Source organism: Oryzias latipes, chromosome 3, assembly GCF_002234675.1.
Source record: "Oryzias latipes chromosome 3, ASM223467v1".
Lineage (NCBI taxonomy): Eukaryota > Metazoa > Chordata > Actinopteri > Beloniformes > Adrianichthyidae > Oryzias > Oryzias latipes.
This window is the reverse complement of record NC_019861.2, coordinates 29986124-29998445: the sequence shown is the minus strand read 5'-3', so window position 1 is coordinate 29998445 and position 12322 is coordinate 29986124. Positions and strand designations below refer to the sequence as shown.

Below are 12322 nucleotides of genomic sequence, written 5' to 3'. Positions count from 1 at the left end.
CAATTTTTGCACGTGGTAAAAAATTAAGAAAAACAATTAATTAAATTAATAGTATTTGTGATTTTCCATCATTTAGTAAAATTAGTGTAAATAGAGGGAAAAGCAGACTGAATTTCTGCTGCACTGCAGTGAAATAATAGAAACTAAAATACTTGTTATATAAGTTCACTTTACTATAACAGCATCATCTTATTTTTCTGAAACACCATCAAAATCATAGGAGAAAACAACAACCAAGTCAACAGTAAAGCAGAAGACGCACAGGTCCTCAGACTTTGTTTTTATCTTTTTTCCTCAATGCAGAGACTTTTAATCATCCCGATATGATTTAGTCACTTTTAAACAATAATGATCATGGGAAGCAGCATCATTTGGGGTGAGGTAATCAATCAGTGACTCATTCGGCTTTAATTCATGTGGATGCACACCTAATACTCATTACAAAGATGCAATTTCCAGCCAGTCAACATAGATTAATGGGGAGGCATCGCTCCGAGTGTTGCTTTGTGCAGAGACATGCCTCCAGCAAAATAGATGACTTTCATACAGACAGAGGTTCTCCACATGCTTATTTGTTTGATGAACACTCTTATGACAAACTGGCCGGCTGACTGCATATTCATGAGCAAACGATAAAAACGACAAACGTTCTGCTTTGGTCAGTTTACTGTTAAATTAGAAAAAAGGTTTCAGTCCCATACATTTGACAAAAAAGGAAAACCTGCTCTGTTTAACATTTGTTTTTGTAGTATTTTAACTTAATTTCTTCTACTGATGCATCAAAATCACAGCATTTTGCTTAATTTAGGATTTTTTCAAATTCAAATATTCCCTCTTTCTTTCCCCTTTTTTGCATCCATGCATTTGTAAATATTTACAAAAACAACCCTAAAAAAAGACAAAATGACAATGTCTTGTTTTCTATCATTTTTGTTTTATTTTATTTATTGTTTCGGTAAATTATGCTGTTGTCCTGTCGTATACTTCACATACGTACAGAATGTCTTCATATAAAAAAAATTGTTTAAACAAATTGCAAATACAGTTGTTAATTCAACAAACTATTGGTTAATCAGTACTGAAAAATCTGTGTTTGTGCAACAACGTTTAGTATAAAGATTAATATATAAACACATTTACCAGAAATTCAACAAAATAAGTACACTTTTTGAGATGACACCACAACCTTTCACAGTGTCTTTTATGAAATGACACGTCCTCACTTTTACAAATGGTCAGATTTTAGCAAAAAATGTTTGGTTTTTTGTTACGAAAATTAAAAGGATTGGAGAAAGTTTAAATCAAATGAATGGAAATCAACTGCTGCATTTTGGGTAAGTGATCGTTTCTTGTATATCAGCCGACAGTGGTGGATTTCTGAGGATTGCTCCACATGTCCAGAGGAACTTCAAAAAACTGCACTCTTCTGGGACGATGTCACTGACTGTGGGTCGAACCAGCATCCTTGACCAGGTCCTTCCCCTCTTCTTCCCGACATCCTCCTACTCCCTCAGCATGCCTAGTTATCTGTCCTGCATTAATTGGGTTTGGTGCTGGAATCCCCTTCTCAGAGCGCACGCTCACGCCCGGCCACCAGCTGTAAAGACAAGCATGTTTAGCGCAACAATTATGATAATTGCTGCAGAGCACTCAGCTGAGGGAATAAAGAAATCTGATTAAGAGCCCCTCTGCATGATCAAATATTAATCTGGTGCGTCTTCACTCTGGCCTGGCTCGAAACATAAGGAGCTCTGATGGTCTTATGCATTAACAGATTTGCACAGGCTGAACTCATAGCATCTAACAATATTGGACGAGCACGTCTTCCAACTGTAGAATCCACTTAGAATGGCACTAAATAAAAATAGAAAGGATAATTATCAGACTAAGCTTTATGACAAGACAATTACCTCAAAGCACTATTGACAGTAAATACCTCCAAGTCAAAATTCTCAGAACCACCTGTTGGACTCAACTATATTCCATAAGCTGAGGTAAACCTTTACTAAGCTGTACATGTAAAGTTCAGAAACACACACACACACACACACCAACACACACCAACACACACAAACTTACTCTCCTTTTACGGAGAAAGAAATCTCATTCATTCCTTAAAAAAATAGATCATGAAAGGTGACAGAGAGATAAATAAAGAAGAATATTTTTGTTGTGAAAAATGTTTTGGATTTTTAATGTTTTTATGGATTTTCAACAGATTTAAGTAACTACATTGAGGCAATTACGGAATGTTGTTTCAAAAATGTTGATAAAGATTTTTGCTAAAATTTGGATTTGCTCGTTACAGTCAAGGACAATGTCATTACAATTGAGACACACACAAAACAATAATTGATTCACTGCGACAAAATGTTTAATTGAATCAGTAAAAAACATGGCTTACTGTAAAGCTTTAATCACCTAAAATGTAGGTTTTTCCCTTTGTTTTAAAACGGGCACAAACCACTGCACCATCACTAAAATTCAGATTTAACTCCTCTTCTTGGAGTCGGAGCAAGCAATAAACAAGATGGCAATGAACCAGACAGCAACTGGCAGTTTAAAGGAGATTAGAATGATATTAAATCAACACAAATACCCAGTATTTAATGCCACAAAACAGCTTGTAAGAATCACTGGATTATGAATCTGGATTACATCTTTAGGCTCTCAACGGAGAGCCTCTGTCTGAGGGCAGGAGGACAACTTAATCTACTTACAAAGTATATATAATTCCCTGTGATTTATGCATAAGATAAGGCTTATTCTGAGGTCAAATCTTAATTTAAAACATATTGTTTATGCTGTTTTCCATAATGACAACAGATGTCAATGGATCCCCCTGCCAAAAATAAACACAAATAAGATCAGAGATGCACTGAAATGTTTGAATGGAGTAATGCAAATGACTCTGTAAATGCTGATAATACAGCCACAGCAGTATGTGCTCACAGTATTCTCAACATAAGACAAGTAGTGGGAAAATTGAACACAAAGAATGAATTGTTTAAGTAATAGTAACATTTAAAGACATAAACTGTCTCACCAAAACTTCAAATTAAATTGTGATCAGATTGGAATTAGAGAAATTTCACAAAAAAGGAAAAGAAAAGTAGAAGGTTAAACAGATCTTGCCGATCTTCCCATATCAGTTCTGACCAAAAACTGAATTAAATGTTTGGTTCAATTTGTGCACCACAAATACTTTCATTTTACAACTAAATTTTGTAAAGTAGTACGCATTAATCCACTGGCCCCATGAATTTAATTTAGAGCATAGTTCTGTGAAACAGGTCTAAGACCATCGTGAGAATGATCCTTCTTGTCTAATATGAGATTAACCTAGATGCTTTGTGCACAAATATAAACAGACAAAGTGATGCTGTAGACAGACAAGTAAAACACCATTCACAGAAAGACTGGATAGAGTACAGCTAAAAGAAAACGTCACTTTTCTAATATTCATATTTTTAAGCGAAGATGAGACTAAAGTCAAAGTGTGTGTGAAGACCAAAATATTTTTATTTTACTGGAGTGATCCGAGGACAGTCCACTCATATGAGGACAGCACAGAAACACAGGATGAAGGTTAGGATCTGAAGCAACACGGACCAGTTAGTGCTGACAACATTCACTTACCTAAAAATAGCGTAGAAGAAAACCCAAAAGTACATTCCATTAAAAAATTACACTAAATGTTAGAACTAAAATATTCAATGTGCTTTAGTTATTCAGAAGAATACTATAATTTAAGACCCAATCTTAATAATATGACAAAGAACATATATATTGTGTGCATTTAAGCCTTTAAACAACCATAAGACCAAGAAGAAAAAATGGTTTGAAATTCTATAATTTTGCTTCAGGAATCCCCTAAAACTGCTGAGAAAATTTCAAAATTGAGTTGTTTTGAACTGAGATTTACTTAAAATATACAGACAAAGTGGGCGCTAATATACGTCCAAATTCACTCTGATAATGATATTTAAGTGAAGACTTTACCGGTCCATCAATAACAAATACCCCAGAAATTATAAGTTAAAAACATAAAAATTAACCCAACAGCTCAGCCATAGCTTTTTGGTTTGTTTTTAATAAATAACATTTCTTCTGCGTTGCTGCTAAAGTGACAAAAGCTCTGCTTTAAGATGTTTGAATAGCAATAAACTTGCTTTAAACTAAATCTATTTTTGCCTGTGATGTTTGTTTTACCCAAAACAAACAGGAGAGTGTTCATCCCGTTTTATTTCAGGTGTTAATTAGTATGCTTTGAGTGTCACAACCTACTGCCCTTTCAGAATGAGCTGATGACAGCTGAGATAAGCCAGTCCAGCTCATTTATAGGGATGAAGCAGATACAATGAAATACACATTTTTGAACTTTTGTCGTTTTTATGCTTAATTTTGTATTATTAAACATTTTTCATGGTAATCCTTGTTTTAAACAAATAAAAAAGAAAAAAAAATCTCATGAGTGAGGGGTGAAATAGTAGTATTTGTGAAATAGTAGTATTTTTCTGTTGCTGTGCTTTCCCCCCCAAAGCCTTCAACTGACCGTTGCTAAAGTGACCTCAGCTCATCTCCCTGCACAGTTGAAGTAATCAGTAATCCTTCCTGAACTGTCGAGGAAGAGTGACAGCTCCAAGGCAGCAGACACTTCCTTAAACACGTGTTAGCATGTGTGAACAGGAGGGAGCTCCTCTGCTGTTTGTGGATGTGTTGTGTTCCGTCCTCGTACACAATTAGATCATAGCAACACCCCGCTACACCCAGCGGTCCCCAAAGATTTAATATGCAACAGGAATCTCAGAAATTCCTCAATTTGGCAACTCATGACATGCAGCTTGTGACATCCTTAAAAACAGTAATTACGTTTTTTTGGGAAACATTCATGCTTTTTGCTGAGGGATGAAGATCTGTTTTCTCGTATTTAGTTTGGAAATTAAATAAGTGTAAACAAAGACAGAGTGATTACTTAAAGGTGTGAAGAGACATTTTAGGAGCTGAAAAACTTACTTTTGCTGGTTTTTTTTGTCTGAGCCAGGGCCTTTTTTACGCATGTTGTAAGTTATATAGTAAAGTTTTAAACCTTATACTTAAAGTGACTCATTCTTTTAAAATTATTTTTGGAATTTACTTTAAAAATTCACTACACCCTGTCAGAAGTATTTTTAAAGTGAATTTTTCTAAAGACTTAAAAAACAAAGTTTGTTGTTGATTTTCTTAAGCAAAAGAATGCATTTCTTTTACAGTTATTAAATCAAATGCAGTGTGTCCTTTTCCTATTTCCCATTAAAAAAAAGAAATGTTGACTTGTAGGACTAAACCCAATCAGTTTGGTTTGTTGTATGTCTAAAAAAAATTAGCTGCAAAGATAATAATAAAAAAAAAAAAAACTCAATTGCATCAACTGTCAGATTATTTAATGTCTTACTGGTGGAAGCGTGCTGCTACAAGTATTTGAGCCTTATTTCCAGTTTGGTGCACACGGAACCCAGGCAGGTGCTCAAAGCCCACTGTGGGGTATCAGGTATCCCCTCGGCCGAGGCCTCTCCCATTTGTCATGGTGAATGAGTGGTCTGCCTGACTGCACTTTCTCATTCTATTTCCTCCCTGGCTGCGCGCAGGCCCTGCCACCCACTGTACACTGTCATTTTGTTAACCCTTCTCCATTCACGTGACGTGTAGCCAATAATGCATTCTCACATTCCTTCCTTTCAATAGCTTACATGCTATGCTCCCCCACCCTCCAACCCCCCCGCCCCTAAAACTCACAGCACACAGAAACACAAACAACTCATTTCAAACCCCACAGGTTAAAAATGATTTCTGAAATGATAATTACAATACCGTTTTGAAAAATAAGGAAATGGATAGCTTCAACACCCACTAACAGAACAGCAGTCCCCGAGCAGATGTTCATAGGTTTAATTATTAACCCGTCTTTACTCTCTCAGTCCACTTAAGAAGAAAGATGTCAGCGCTGCTCTTACCTACGTCCGTTTTGCCTCCCACCATCCACACTAGCTGTGATGTTTAGCACAACAAACAGTCAAAGAAGAAGTGTTAAACCCACAGGTTCTTTCCTGCAACTGCTGAGAGAGCTGCAATACAAAACATTGTCTGCTCTCACTGAAAGAGGGGGAAAAAGAGCAACTGAAGGCAGCTGCAGAACAGCCTGAGCTCATCCCGAAAAGCAACTTTTTTTTCCTAAAAAAAAAAAAAAAAAAAGGGAAAAAAAGAAAAACAGGAAATCTCTACTTATTTCAACAAACATTAGCCTCAACTCAGGAACTAAGTTAGGCTCATTTTTTCCCCCCTTTTAAGAGTGTGGTGCATGATGGTGGGGGGCCGGGAGAGCATATGGTGTCTGGCTAACTGTAGTTTGGCTGGGAAGACACTCCAGCACCATCTGCTGGCAACGTGACGGTTAAAGAGAAGAACACAAGTTTCAAGAGAAGTTTGAGAAAACATCAATCTAGAGAATCACATTTCAGGACATCGTCATTCATATTTGTCAGTCTGTATTTATTCATCTGCTTGGTGCTTTTGGGAAAAAAAATAAAGAGTTAATAAAAAAGAAAAAGCCTCCCCAAAGAAGAACCAGAGCTCTCAATCAACTCCATATTTCAACTTCAAATCATCAACTCAGAGGTAAGAGTTCACAGAGGCCCCGTCCTCACATCACATTTAACTCGGCCTGCACATATAAACAACCTCTTTTGCTCTTGTCCTCATTTCCGTCAGTGAATCTTTTGGACAACTAATAATGAGTTAATCAGCCTGATTGCACATTCATCACTGATCTGTTTTGCACTACTTTCCTTCGCTGTGGAAGCGTGTTTTGCTTGGGAAATGAAATATTTAGTGACCTGCTGCATGGAGACCCAGAGAACCTACAGCTGAGAAAACAGCAGGGCTGCAATGGGAACAGGTAACAAGTGGTGCTGAGCCTCTCAACCACTAACTAGTAAAGCTAATCATACAAAGCAAGGTTTCGTTCCTATTATAAGTTTTTCAAACATTTTTCAAATATAAGCCATTATTTGGAAAAGCAGGATGGCGCACAACTCAACAAAAATGAAGAAAAATAGCTGCTCCAATCCTCCATGAACTTATGAATTTTTGAATATTTTTCAGCTTTTAACTTTAAACATATCTTATGTATTATTGGATTTTACTATATTTTACACAATTTTTACTTCCTTCAGTTTTCTTTTTTACTTTTAAAATAGCTAGTTGACCCTCAAAAGACGATAGTAGTTTGATTTGTTTTCCAGTAAGATGATCAAAACCCAAAAGATTTTCCTCTGAAAAAAAAAAGGTCCAAATGAAAAGGATTATTAAAAGCTATTCGTTATTTTTCATACAGTAATCCTTCAAAAAAAAGCACTTATGATTTCACCTTGGAGATTTGTGATGATCTGTTGTTCAAACAATGTTTGTTTTACTGACTCATTCCAGAGAGGGAATTTATGAGACAGTAAAAAGCATCACAGGCAGTGATGCATGCTGATCCTGCGCCGGCTAAATGTGTAAGCACAGTGCTTCATGCGTCACACAAACAAACAGATGGGGAGTATTTAGGATGTTACAGTATAGACTGCAGCTTTTTGTAGAAACCAAAAGTATAATAAAAAGGTTTAAAAAAGTTCCAAAACCCAAAAGAAAGCAAGAAAACTAAAAATGTCTACGATTGCTATCTCAAGCATCTGAATACAATTAAATGGAGGATAGATAGAGATAGATTGGTGGTGTCTTCTTAAGATCTATTGAATTCTGAAGCTCTCAGCCGTCCTCCAATGACAAGTCAGCACTAATTTACCCATATAGTGTCTATAAGTGTAAATTGATTTATATTTCTACAAAGCATCCCCAAGACGTTGAAAGAGAACCATTGGAACCCAATACCAATTATATATGTTTGTTTCTGAGGAAATGGCCACTCACTACATTGGATCGAAGCGGTCATCAAAGGTCAGCGCAATACATTTCTGCTGCAAAGTTAGCATGCTCATTTGCCAACTTTCTGCCTGGAAAGTAGATGCAGGGAGAGTGGGAAGGTGTCTAACTTGCACTTTTCTTTGACATACAAACTTTGATTTGATCAAGGACATTTTTAGATCGAACTGAAATATGCTAAATGAGTATTGGGAGATGCTGAAGCCACAAGTTTGCCTAACTTGGAAAAAGGCTTTTAATAAAAAGGGAACATTTTTCAAGAATCTCCTATCTTGTGAGTGGGGAGTGCTCAAACCTCCCTGTGGGAGCAGAACCCTTCAATATTCATATGCATTTCTATTGAAGAACATATTAATTACTCACTTCTGAATGCCCCTGTTGAAACCGAAACCTTGGTGGACTTTCAGAGAGGATATCCTTATGCAAGCATGCCTTATGGATTGTTGCTTATCCCCCCCCCCAGCCCTTTTACTGCCCGTGTCTCTGTGGACCTTTTGAATCCATATTCATTTCCTCTCTGGCAGTTATGCCGGGCAGGGTATGAACTGTGCTATTTCACATTTAATCTGTCAGTAATTTAGTAATGTGTAAACTAATTATGCAGCAATATTAATGTAATTGGTTTTTGGAGCTGTTTGGAAAAATCAATGTGTTTGTAGAGAATGCAGTAAATTGCATCAGGTTATTATAATCATGTGTCAAGAGCTGATTATGTTATGAAACTAAGAAGTGGATGGCAGCCACAGGTCAATACAACCTAGCTCCATAAAATCTATCCTTTCTCAATTCATTAACGTGAAAGGAGTCTCAGATTCCTCCCTACCTCCTCCCCTGCTTGACCAGCCACTTCCTGTGTGTATGACAGCCGTCAGGCATGGAAAATATAATGCCGTACAATCAAATAGTGTTTAAAATTTGGGAGACTGTGTTTTTTTCCCCACTAAATCATATATTCTATGAATCAGGCCTGATCTGGATTTCAGATCACTAGGCTTTCAAATTATATTCAGGCTGAAAAGCTCTTTTGTTTTCAGAAACAGTTAGTGGTATCTTGAAAACCTGTTCATAAGTCAAATGCACCGTTTAAAACTCCTGTGGTTCCTCCACACTCTTTTTGTAGAAATTTAACACATTTCAGGGATTTTTTTAAATTTGCTCAAGACGCAGAACATCATTCATTCCATTCATGTTCTCTCAGGATTCAGAACTTTAAAGAGGATCTAGAAGACATTTAGCTGCTCATCTGAGTTACGTATTCAATTCTAACTGCTGATGAGAAGCTCAAATTATTTAAGTCCTTGTTTGCCTCAATAGGTAGATGTCATGTGACCAGATGCAAATGTTAGCAATCATATGAGATTGATCAGCTAATGTCAATTTATTTGGTGGAAGTCTTGGCGTGGCTCAGAGGTGTTGTCTCTCATAAGCGTTTTTTTTTCGAGTGTGACGAGTCAATCTCAAAACAGGATTGGAGACAGAAGATGTCTCAAAGGGTTCTCCATTTTAACGTAGATGATTCCTCTGGTCATCTTTCAAGCCATCAGTCTCCTCTGGACAGAATGTGAACTTCAAAGTACTCAAAGGGATTCAAACCTAAACACCCCACCTGTAGTTTGAACCGAACTATCTACCCAGATGAGCAGTAAAATGCCTAAGATTAACTTTTAACATCTAGTTGCCATAAAGATCTCATTCTGTCTTAAAACGCGCAATGAGCAAACAACCCCTGATTGGGAGATCACAGGTTCAGTTCCTGCCTAGCCAATCCAGGTGTCAAGGTGTCCTTGGGCAAGACACTGAACCCCACATTGATCCTGGTGGTTATAGGTTGCCCCTAAAAAACTGCATTGTTAAAAATAACCCAAGTTAGGTTGTTTTTAACCCAACTCCGAGGTTAAAACTGTCTTCTTTTTTTAACACAGGAAAAAACATAAATTGGGTTAAAATGAGACCACTATAACTCCAAAAATGTGTATTGCTCCAAAAAGCGACCCAAAAATAGATCTCAACATGAAATGGGATGAAGAAATAATTATTCACCACTTTTATTCCTACCATGATAAAGGTGGAGAGGATTTCATGTAATCCATGGACACCAGTCAAGATCAAGAATCATTGAAAAACAAAAAGTCTTGTGGGGTCCAGATGACCCCACTCCCAACTTAACATGCCTTGAATAGCACAAGGTATAGGAGAGCAAAAAGTCTCACTTTATTTTTTTTTAAATTCTTGTTCTGTTTCACAACAAAACCATGACAAAATAAAATAATTAGTTACACCGTTGAAAAAAATATATGATAAAAGACGCATTTATGTGCACAGGAAAAAACATTTCAGTGAAATTTAAGCAATGCTAAACTGACAATGGATATAAAAAAGTTAGGCAACAAATGACCCCCGAGGACCAAATTAGTGAGTGTAAACAGGATGAAAATATGAAATGAATGACCACATTCAATCCCGATAAACACTTTGTTGGGACCATCACACAACACTGCTAGGCTGCCGAGCTGACTCACTCTGGCAACAATTACAGCTGTCGAGCGTTATGATAGATGGCTTTTGTTTACAGTGTTTAAAAGGAGAGACAGATTTCAAAACACCAATGTGGGTTATACATAAATAATTGGGTCCAACCTAAATGCTAATCCCAGACAAATACTTTTGCAGTTACTCTAAGTGCTTCAATAATCAAAAAGCAATAACATTTCCCATCTTTACCATGAAATTATGCCCCCTTTATATACCCACACATACATCTTAACTTGACAGGTTTCAGCCAACTGTAACAATTACTGGAAGCGTATACACGAGTGGTTTGGACTTTCCTCTTGTGAAAATGATTAAAATGAAACATCTTGAAAACAGAGTGTGTGCAATTTTAACCTCACGCAATACGCAACCTTAGAAAAGCAGCAGTAAATTACCATGACACCAGAACCTGTGCAATGTTGCTCCAGACTGAGTTTCCTAAATCCAAAATATCTTACTTGAAGAAATGTGGAGCGGTGTTATTCTTTTTCCTTTGTGCTTGCTCTCCAAATGAAAGCAAATCAAGGTTTGGTTGAATATAAACATGTCTGAAATACATTTAAGACTGCAGTCCACAGTCATGGTTTGAAGACGTATTAATGCATTAAGAGCTCTGTTTTTTACGCATAGAGAAATTGGTTTTGATCTTTTCTGATCCACAAATTCCAAAAAAGCCCAGGATGGAACATTGTTTAATTACAGTTCTGAATTCGACATTAATTTTTATATCTAAAATAAATAGCTTAAATGTTTACAACATAACGTGTTTCCCTAAAGGAAATTAGATAAAGACTGCACACATGCAGGTTGTGTAACAGTCCCACACACTTAGATACACAAAGAGTATGCTTGTCTTCCTTGGGAAAAAGCAACACCTGTTTTTCTGAGTGAAGCATCATTTTTTTTCTTCTCCCTTTTTTCTCCACAGAAGCCCTGGTTCTTCTAACAGGTCCTGTGTGGCTTGGCTGTGGGTTAGCCTGGACTACTGAAACATCCTTTCGCTCCCAAATCACACTAAACCTTTCTCCTGTTTAACAAATTGCTTGAACCACACAATACCTCGTCTGGGGAAAGCTTGATCAAGCTTTGAAGTCTGCAGGTCAGTGTGAGGCTATAGCATTTGAAGTCACAGCTGAGGTTGGACTGGGTTGATTTTCTCCGGAGGAAGCCTGAGAATACGATGTGAGTGCAGAGACGGGTACATTTCCTCTAGCTTCCCTCAGTAAATGTCTGTGCTGCCTTGTGTTCAACTAAAAAAAAATAAAAGTTCCAAAACAGAATGGATTTCTTTTTTTTTGTATTTTTTACAAGCGGAGGAGTCAGGATTTTCTTTAAATCAAAATTTTTAGAGTTGCTGCATGTTCAGCATTTAGGTCAAAACACGAGTCACAAAACAGGATGGAGTCGCTCCCTGTATTTGATGTATATGGGTGTACCACCTTTGGTCAAGCTGTCATTCATGACTAAATTATATTTTAGAAAAAATAAATAAAGAAATGGATGGTCACATAAGCCATAAGGGCTCTTTAGAAAATATATTTGTGTTTCTCATTAAAATGACAAATTTCACCCCACATTTATCCCCAAATAATAACTCAGACGTAGTCCGGGAACTACCGGTACATCTGAGTAATTCCACAATGAACTTGAAACGGTCTAGAAATTTTCGTTTTTGAGTAGTAAATGTATATTTTTTAATGTGAAAATTTAGATCAAATAATTTTTTTATCAAAGATTTGGAGAAAAAAAATCCAAATGTACAGAACCGAAAACAAAGCAAAGACACGGTCAAAACATTGTGAAAGCCCATTGAGACGACTGTTGTTGT

The 12322-nt window shown here is 36.7% G+C and overlaps 2 long non-coding RNA genes across 4 annotated transcripts in view; one reads left to right on the top strand and one right to left on the bottom strand.

Annotated features, from left to right (window-relative positions):
- Positions 1–12322, top strand: part of LOC105358073 — a 56477-nt gene that overhangs the window by 29827 nt on the left and 14328 nt on the right. Inside the window, exon 1 of one of the 3 annotated variants that reach the window (XR_002872992.1) lies at positions 11217–11593. The exons of the other annotated variants lie outside the window; for them this stretch is intronic. This is a non-coding gene — a long non-coding RNA (uncharacterized LOC105358073). Of the gene's footprint in view, positions 1–11216; positions 11594–12322 lie in introns of those variants that run through there. 3 annotated transcript variants of the gene reach the window in all.
- Positions 913–6135, bottom strand: LOC105358078. The gene is made up of 2 exons (XR_911834.3): positions 5994–6135; positions 913–1597 (listed from the first exon to the last, which is right to left on the bottom strand). It is a non-coding gene; the product is annotated as an uncharacterized LOC105358078 (long non-coding RNA).